At 37.0% G+C, this 10,000-nt stretch overlaps 1 protein-coding gene across 3 annotated transcripts in view; it reads left to right on the top strand.

The window, feature by feature from the left end:
• The first annotated feature begins 599 nt into the window (after positions 1-599).
• The window catches only part of LOC124951629 (guanine nucleotide-binding protein G(I)/G(S)/G(T) subunit beta-1), a 21,118-nt gene continuing 11,717 nt past the window's right edge, over positions 600-10,000 (top strand). For all 3 annotated transcript variants that reach the window (XM_047500364.1, XM_047500336.1, XM_047500374.1), the window contains exon 1: positions 600-1,236. The gene's annotated coding sequence lies outside the window, so the exon portion shown is untranslated. The remainder of the gene's footprint in view (positions 1,237-10,000) is intronic.

Below are 10,000 nucleotides of genomic sequence, written 5' to 3' on the forward strand. Positions count from 1 at the left end.
GAGATTATAAATTAGACAAAGATATAAATGTACTTGTACGATTGAAAGAGTAAAAAGAAGAAAGAAAGTAGAAAAAATTGTAAGAAATCAAACTAATTTATGTGAACAAAGTAGATTGCTTCGAAGATGGCGGTTAATGCGTACGACTGACAGCGCCACGGGAGAGTTCGGGTATCTTCGGGAACCGGCGGATTCGGGGTTCACGAGAGTTTAGACACGGAGCCCCGCCCTGCTGCCCGCTGATAGAGCCATCAAACAGCAGAGGTAGCAGCAGTAGGCAGCAGCAGCAGCAGCAGCTTCGCTCGCTTCCGCAAAAAGGCAGAGAGTCGCCGACGTCGTCCCTCGTCCTCTCCTCCTCCGATGAAAACGATCGTCGACGCCCGTGCGCCGCGCTGCTCGCCCTTTTGAAAACGATATATATCGTGTCGTGTCGCGTGCGCTAACCTGTACGTGTGTTCTGTCGGTGTATTTGTGTGTGCGCAAGTGCGTGCGTGTGTGTCATTTGTGTGCATATATATACATATATACATACATACATACACACATACATACAACATCCATACATACATCCATCATATATATATATATATTTGCGTAAAGAAAGAGAGAGAGAGAGAGAGAGAGAGAGCGCGCGCGCGCGCGCCTTCTCACTCGTGTCGTCGCCGCCGTCGTCGTGTCGTCGTTTCGTTTCGTTTCGTCGTCGTGAGCGTTCGGCTTCTCGCCACGGCCCATCTCACGAGTCATTCTCTTCTCGCGTGGACGCCTCAAGTTTTATAACCTTAAAGGAGTAAGTGAATCGGTTTTATCTATATTTCTTCTTGGTGTTTATATACACATTCGTGCGACGTGTTAATCGGATAACACGTAAAATCGGTTTTTAAATAGAAACTTTCTAATTCGTGGTGTTCTTCTTACGTCGATTCGTGCGCTCGACATTGCGAGCCTGTGGGGAAGAGAAAAAAGAAGGAAAGTGCGTAGTAATCGATGTGAGGAAAGTCGAAGTCGACGAATCCCCCGAGGCAACTCGCTGCCATTGCGATAGAGAAAGAGAGAGAGAGAGAGAGAAAGAGAGAGAGAGAATAGATAGGGAGGAAGAAGGAAGAAGAAGAGAGAGAGAGAGAGAGAGAGAGAGAGAGACAGAACGAAGCACGGAACCGTAGGTGGGACAGAGAGGCCAACGCACCGACGACGAGCCGGGAATTCGATCGTGTTCGAAGCTCCGTTAGGGAGCTCCAGGTATGTTTTATCATTATTATAGAATAAGAAACTTCTTTGACGTATTAATATCAAAAAACTATCTCTCGTTTCCTCATTCCGACAATACTCGAACGGCCTTTTCCATTCGCTAGGCGATACAACGAGCGGCACAACGGCGGTAGCCAATATGGCCGCTGCCTAGGCCTCTACTGTCAAAATTTACGTTCGATTCTTCCTACCGAAACTATCGACGTTACGAATTTACAATGCCTTCTTTCCTTTCTTCCTTCTTACTTACTTACTTTCTTTCTTTTTTCTTTCTTGGCTTTTTTTTTCTTCCACTCTTTTTCTCTTTCCTTTTTAACTTTATACACATGTCATAATTTTATTTTTCCCATTTTCTTTTCCCGTCTTTCTTTTTCTCCTTTTTTTTTCTTTTTTCTTATTTTTTTTCTCTTTTTTTTTTTTTTTTTTTTTTTTTTTTTTTTTTCTTCTTTGATTATAACGTATTAATTTATATCGTCCGACTTTTCGGAATGAGTCAGTATTACTGGGTACTGCGATAACGAGCTTCTTCCTGCTCGTATTTTGAGTTTCTACGTATAAGTATTCTTTTATAGTTGGTAATATAGCGTTTTTATGTTAACAAGTTTGCTCGAGTTTTTATCTTTGATATTCCTTAGAAGTAACAAAGATCATTTGATTTTTTTTAGTGCAGTTATTTCTGACATTCACAAAAGCATTGCCACCAAATGCGTCCTCCTTCTTCTTTGTACTTGGATTTAATAAATGCGATAAATGACATGGAATGTCGCCTCTAATGGAATTGAATAAATATTGTGCCATCGTTGTGTGTTTAGCAGATATGTTTGAATGTCACTTCTACAAAATCATCACGAAGAAAAGATAGAATTCTCATGGAATTGGACAAGTCCATGGAAAAGGAATTATTAAATATTATTGATACAAAAATAATGAAAGAAATGTTTAAACGTACATTAACTATACGTTAGTGACTTTTTCTGTTTAGCATCTTTTGCATTGGTATCTTATTCCGCTTTTATCCTATCAAAGTTACTCAGTAAGTAAAGATCGAATTGACAATATTTGTACAGAAGACGATGATTGTATATGTATTATTTTCTTTACAAATTTTTTCTCTCTTTCAACCTTCACAGTAGGACTTTAACCCGCTAATATATATATATATATGTATGTGTGTGTGTGTGTGTGTGTGTGTGTGTGTGTGTGTGTAGTGTGTGTAGTGTCATTGCAAATAAATCTTATCGGTTTTAAACGTGAAGGTTCTTAAGAACATTCAATTAAAGAACATTATATATCATTCTTTGCGAAGTCATACCTGACACTCATTGGGTCTTCAAAATATAAAGGGATTATATTATTATCTCTGTTTTACGTGAATTTATCATGTAAACCATGAATATTCACTTTTTAGAGAAACACGCTTGTTTCATAAGCTACAACAACGGCGTTATCCGCCTACTATTCGTAATTCTGGAAAATTAACACGTGACCTGCGTCACAAGCATTACTCAACGTAATGTCCGTTAATTCTGAACACCGGTGAAACGGCACGGATCAACCGCAATATTCTAGTACTCGATTAAGGACATTTAACCTCTGAAATTGAGCGGAAAATGACTCTCTTTCTCTTTCTCTTTCTCTTTCTCTTTCTCTTTCTCTTTCTCTTTCTCTTTCTCTTTCTCTTTCTCCACTTTTATCAAGAAAACTAAACGATGGTAATCTACGACTAGATTTGAATTTACATGAACACTGTCTACCATAAAGCGGGTTTTCATGTTAATCGATATAATTTCGTTAAGTTTTGATTGAAACTTTTTCGAGTGACACGTGTGAGAGTAAGAATTCATACTCGTTTTTTTCATACAAATAGAAACGATTTCCAGTCATCTTAATTCTTATTTTTGGCTTTGGAAAAACAACATTGTTTATTCGTTCGTTTATTCGTTCGTTCGTTAGTTAGTTAGTTCGTTCGTTCGTTCGTTCGTTCGTTCGTTCGTTCGTTCGTTCGTTCGTTAGTTAGTTCCTTCGTTCGTCGTGGCATCGAGAAGCGATCTGGAAAATTTTTTCACTTGCGATGCAACGTCTGTGTGACGTTTATTTAACGAGGCTTCGGCTCGGTTCGGCTCGTTTATCTCGCTATACGCAATTAGAGTAACGGGGACTTGCATAATACCATCTCGACACGAGACTCTCGCGCGAAAACAAACTTGCTTTATTTTTCTTTCTTTATTTTCTGTTCTTTTTTTTATTTTTTTTTTTTTTCTTTTTTTTTTTTTTTTTGGTCTTGTTTTTCTATTTTTCTTTTTTTTTTTTTCGTCGTTGGCAACGTCTCGGGATTGTAGCTGTTCGGTGATATGAGAATTAAAAACAAAATGAAAAATAATAATAATAATAATAATAATAATAATAATAATAATGATGATGATAATAATAATAAAAGAAACAGATATAAGAGATTGTAAGCCATACGAAAGTAAAACGAAATAATGTTGTTTCGTTTTACTTTCGTTGGATTCGGTTTTACGAATAACGGTGGAACTTACTCGTTTATGGGTTAAGCGATTTTTCATGGAAATAATCGGCCATTTCTCGCTAAATTTCTTTCTCTTTTCACTATCGACACATGTATGCGTACCTTTTAACACGGTCTTTACTAATGTTTACGTATTTACGTGTGTGTGTAATACACATATATATTCAATAACTCTATCGTGAAATATGTATAAACAGGTTAAGAAAAATGGCTGCCAATGCCGGTGATTTGAATTCTGATTATCCGTTGAAAGGAGCAACGCTAATACATATCTTTTTTTTTCCTTTTTTTTTGTTTTTGTTTTTGTTTTTGTTGTTTTTTTTGTTTTGTTTTTGTTTTTTATTAAAGTATAAAAGAGTTTGCCGTATTTGTATTTCAATCAGCATAATTGAGGTATAATAATATAATAATATAATAATATAATTGGGGTATAAATAAGATTTTTATTTTTCTTGGAAAATAATGTTAATTATGAGAATAAAATAAAATAAAGACAGAAAGAGAGAGAGAGAGAGAGAGAGAGAGACGGTTTTAAGTCCTTGCATTCTCGGCAACCCTATTGGTCGTTGGCACAATTGCCGGTGCAGCTGTCTTAATTGACTTTAATTGCTTTGGAATATAAAGTCGTCGTCATTGTCTAACCTCATACGAGCGACTGGTCGGACTCTGTTGTATGTCTCTTCGGCTTGATAATAGGACGAAGAAATTCGTAATGTTCCACGACGAATGATTCATGAGATTTTATACACACTCACTCTCTCTCTCTCTCTTTCTCTCTCTATTTTCTCTCTGTCATTTACGTTCGTATTTGAAATCGTATTCGGGATGACTCCGTGCACGTGACATGAAGTCGATCGCGAAGTGGTCGTTCGATCTTCGTTTCTATTGATCGATTCCTCTCCATTACGTATTAATAAGAAATATATATTTATATATATACATACAAACATACATAGATCCATACACACATTAGACAAGTAATATGTCATTGAAAGAGAGAAAGATGATAGAACCGATTGATGAGATTGATTGACATAACCTAAAGTTTACATTAGATTCGAAGGATCAGTAAAAAAAAAAAAAAAAAAAAAAAAAGCAGTGGTGAACGTTTCGTAGGACAAATAGTAGGTCGCGCTACTTGACCACCACAAAGGGTCAACGTATGCGAGTCGTATAGTATAGATGAGCTTCCCTTCTACACACACATACACACACACACATACCCTTCTCTCTCTACCCATCCGGTCCAGCAGCCCTCCTTCCGCCCACGGGGTCACGTCCTGCCGCCATCTCTCTCTCTCTCTCTCTCTCTCTCTCCCTCTCTCTCTCTTTCTCTCTCTCTCTTTCTCTCTTTCTATCTATCTATCTATCTCTCTATCTATATCTTCTTCTAATTCCACCGCTATGAGTTATTTTTCTTATTTGGGTGACTCCAAATGGGGATGTAGATGGAAGAACCTTTTGCAAAAAAAAAAAAAAAAAGAAGAAAGAAAAAGAATCCGTTGAAACGAAGTAGTACGTGGAATCTTTCCTTTCCTTTTTTCTTTTTTTATTTCTTTTTTTTTTCCACGAATTTTTACGAAGACGAAAGAGAAATATGGACGACGACCACGTGATTCTTGTTCTTGTTCTTCTTCTTCTACTTCTTCTTCTTCTTCTTCTTCTTCTTCTTCTTCTTCTTCTTCTTTCATCTCTTTTGAAAATATAAATTCGACAACGAGATAGGATTCGACAAAAAGGAAATCATCTTTGGCTTATTCTGAAACGATTCCATTCTGTTACCATTGAAACGATTTGAAGATTCTTTTTAATCTGCAAGCAAGTCGATATTATTCCTTGTGAGCGTTCTAGATTCTTAAGTAATCCAAACATTCGACTGCCATTTTCGCTCCCTTCTTTTGACGTCACACCGTGGCTCGTAAAAATAGCGAAACGATCTCTCTCTCTCTCTCTCTCTTTCTCTCTATCTCTCTCTTTCTATTCGTGATCTTAATTTCTTAACGGTTTTAATCGCGGTCTTGTATACCCGCGATGAGAACGCATTTCTTCCCCAGATCGAAGATGCGCCTTTCTCTTTTCCCTTTTTCGCTCCCTCCTTCCCTCTCTCTGTATGTATCTATCTATCTATCTATCTATCTATCTATATATCTATCTATCTATCTATCTATCTATCTATCTATCTATCTCTCTATCTCTATCTTTTTTTTTTACATTATCGATTCCGCTCAGATTCCGCAGATGCATTCCTCGCGGGAGATTCAAAAGAGAAACGAAACCTTTTTATATATTTATTATTATTATTATTATTATTGTTGTTATTATTATTATTTTTATTATTATTATTTTTATTATTATTATCGTCAATTCCATCTTAACTTTCGAAAATAACCGCTAAAAGAAAGCATTTCGATTATACGTCGCTGACGTCATGAGCCTACTTATGACGTCATTCACCTGCCACTGGGTGCTCCACCCGATTCCACCAACGGTGTCGCCATCATTTCCACCATATTTTTTTTCTTCTTCCTTTTCGAGATACGTAACATGCGTCCATTGTTTTTTCTTTTATTCTTTCTTTTTTTTTTTCCTTTTTCTTTCTCCTCCTCCCTTTTTTTCCTTCTTTCTCTTTTTCTTTCCAACAACATCGTGCACGCGAATGTGCACGTTGATATTATCTCAAGTATAACCTAAAAATGAAACGTTCAATGAATCGACAAAAGCTTTTTTTTTGTTTTTAACACTGATGAGATAATCGTAATACGTAATGGTTGTTTTTAAAATTGTTGATCATAAAGATTGACTTTCTTTATAAATTTTTTGAGGTTAGAAACGTTGAATGAGGAAAATTCTCTCTCTCTATCTCTCTCTTTCTTTTTTTCTTTCTTTCTTTTCCACGAAACTTGTTAAATGCCCTTATTTTTATGTTTCCAATGATTTTAATCTTTCCTCTTTTAAAGTTAATATAAACTAAAACGACGGAGGGGACGAGTTTACGAAGGTATCGACTCTCCACATTATCCCATTTCTTTCGTTCGTCCTGCGCTGCATTTGCTGTTGCATTTGATTCTTCTTTGAAAGCATTCAGAGGCCTTAAAAAAAAAAACAACAAAAAAAAAAAGAATGAAAAAAGAAAAAGAAAGAACTTTACGTTACAGTTTCCAAACTAACGATCGGATCTCCTTCTCTCTTTCTGGATCGATCGATCGGCTTGTTTGCCGTGCGTCAAGTCTTATTTTAAACTCGCAACACGTTCTTTGTGAAGAGGGTACTCTATTCCGAGAGATGCCGTGCCGAAAGTAGAATACTTTGCGTTGAAAATATTGTTTCCCTGTATGCCGCTTCAAATCTTACTGGACATCATTGTTATATACAGGTATCATACACATATCATAGATACGATGATAGATCCATATATCATCCAAATATAAATACGACGATACATGTATCATAACCATACTCGCATCGTACCACATACATATATCATAACCATGCACATGCGCATAAGATGGTCATATATCATAACCATTGGCATATACATAAGATGATATATGTATCACGCATATCAGGCATATATACGTCCATCATAACCATGTACATCTACGTGTAATAATATACATGCAACTTTCACATATAATAAATATATACATATATGGAGATATATATATATATATATATATATATATATATATGTATAATCATACAAATAATATATATGCATGCATCATAATGGTATATATATATATATATATATCTATATATATCTATATATATCTATATATATGATGATATGGCCATTCATATATTATGTACACATCGTGTAACATATATATATATACATACATATACACATATGATACATAGTCAATTAATAATCCCATAGTTGCCAGTATTACACGCACACAGCGCAACCCTGGTCTCTCTCTTTCTCTCTCTTTCTCTCGGGCGTGTCTGTTGTTATTTTTTCATTATTTCGCGCTCGTATCGCGCCGGTTTCCTTTCCTTCTTCCCTTCCGCTCTTTCTCTCTTTCTCTCTCTCTCTTTCTCACTCTGTTTCTCCCTCGCTTTCGACGTATACAACACTGCTCGCGTAAATGGAACGAGCGTCGCTTTCGTCGTAGCAGCCGGTGGTGGCTCTCTTATTAGCTCGAGTTGAGGACGCTCGTCGCGTAGAGAGAATACGATTCCGACGAGACACTTCGCGCGTCCCGTTGAGTTGGCGTTGTACCTAAAAGACACACACACGTTTATACACATTCGCGCGTGCGCTCACGTATTACCAATCCTTCTCGACTTTATGCGTGAAAAAAAAAGTAGGTCGTCTCTCTCTCTCTCTCTCTCTCTCTCTCTCTCTCTCTCTCTCTCTCTCTCTCTCTTTCTCTCTAATACCATTGTACTATTGTCATATTTCTTTCTTTTTTCTAAGCATTCGAAAGAGAAAAAGAAATTGGTGCAAATTTCTTTTTTTATCGTAATTGAACAATTTCGATAGAGATATTGATAGGAAATGTTGAAAAAGATAGACAAAGAAATTTTGATAAAAAAAAAATATATATATATTTTTTATAAATTAAATATATACACAGGTTGCCCAGAAAGTTCGTGTCCTTAAGCCACCTACCAAAAATCGGCACAAACTTTCCGGATAATCCAATATATTTTATGGATATATATATATATATATATATATATATATATATACGTATGTATATATGTAGGATACAAAAAGAGTTAATAAAATATCTCATTGGTAATGGCGGAAAGTAGAGTGGTTTTAGTAATAAAGAGGTAACAGGTTGGATAACGATCAGATATCAACACATCATTCATGTGTTTTTGGCAACGTTCTTGAATAAAGAGAAGTGGTAATATTATGTAGTGGTGGTGGTGGTTGTGGTAATGGTAGGTAGTGATTGTGTGTGTGTGTGTGTGTTTGTGTGGTATAATCATGTTCCCTTGGCAGGTGTGTAACCTTATAGAGCCAGACAACGAAAGCCGTCTCCTCTTCAACCGTCCCTTGAAACGTGCTCCTTTTATTTTTCTTTCTTTTTTCTTTTTTCTCCAAATGCCGCTCCCCTTCATTCCCTACATAACCCTAAAGAAACCGTTGCGTTTTGCCAGGGACTCGATTCCAAGGACGTTCTTGTTCTTCCTAGCTAGCTAGCTTTGTGCCAATCCCGCGTTCTTCTGCATCGCCGAGTCGTAAAGCGGTTGGTTTATGCAGGGTGTGGAACGCTAGAAGAGCGAAGGGGTAAAGGGGGAAGAAGGATCGTATTGGACGTTGACCCGGCAACGGCTCAACTGTTGCTCCCATTCGCGCATCCGGGAGTCTACGACGATGACGACGACGACGACGACGACGACGACGACGACAGTGATGAAGAGGGATTACCTCTCTAGGGATACTTCAATATTAAAAGCTGATATTTTCTTTCGTTTCAACTGTCAAATCAATCGGGATATTCTCTCCTAGTAGTTTGATCTTACGATTAAATGATCCCTCAGATTATTATTATTATTCGATGATAGAAAAAAAACAAGATAATGGTGATGGTGATGATGATGATGATGATGATGATGATGACGATGATGATGACGGTGAAGGATGCTCTTTTAGAAGTTGCATGATCGATTGGATTTTCATTGTAATGTCTTTTATAAGAGGGGGAAAAAATTTAGGCTCTATGTTAGTGCGAGAGTGAGAGTGAGACAGAAAGAGAGAGAGAGAGGGAGAAAGGGGGGGTTAGAGAGAGGGAGAGGTACGTTGGCCAAGCCTCTCTACGACGATCGAACAAGTCGTTAATCAACCGAACACGCACCTTGTTCTTTGAGCACCCTCTGGTCTATGTTGGTGCAGCCAATCGAGAACGCTATTAGCGGTTCCGTTCGTGGTCATGTTCAGGCCGGCTCGAATAAAGTGAAAGCCCGTTAAATAAAAAAATAAAAAATAAAAAGAATAAATAAAAAATTTTTTTAAATTTGAAAGAGAAAACTAAAGAAATAGAAAGGAAGAAAAAGGATAGGATGGGGTAAAGTATTATTTCTATAGAATTGCTCTGTACCGATGTCTCTAATGGAAGCGCACGATGACAACAAGTGCTTCGTCGACAAAATCCTCAAGTAAATGTACACGATTTTCAAATAGAGTGAGAGAGAGACGAAGTAAAAGCGATCGTTTTCACGGTCTACCTTCTCGGAATTCTGGATTTTGGACGATTGCCAGACTTC

Source organism: Vespa velutina, chromosome 1 (genome assembly GCF_912470025.1).
Source record: "Vespa velutina chromosome 1, iVesVel2.1, whole genome shotgun sequence".
Lineage (NCBI taxonomy): Eukaryota > Metazoa > Arthropoda > Insecta > Hymenoptera > Vespidae > Vespa > Vespa velutina.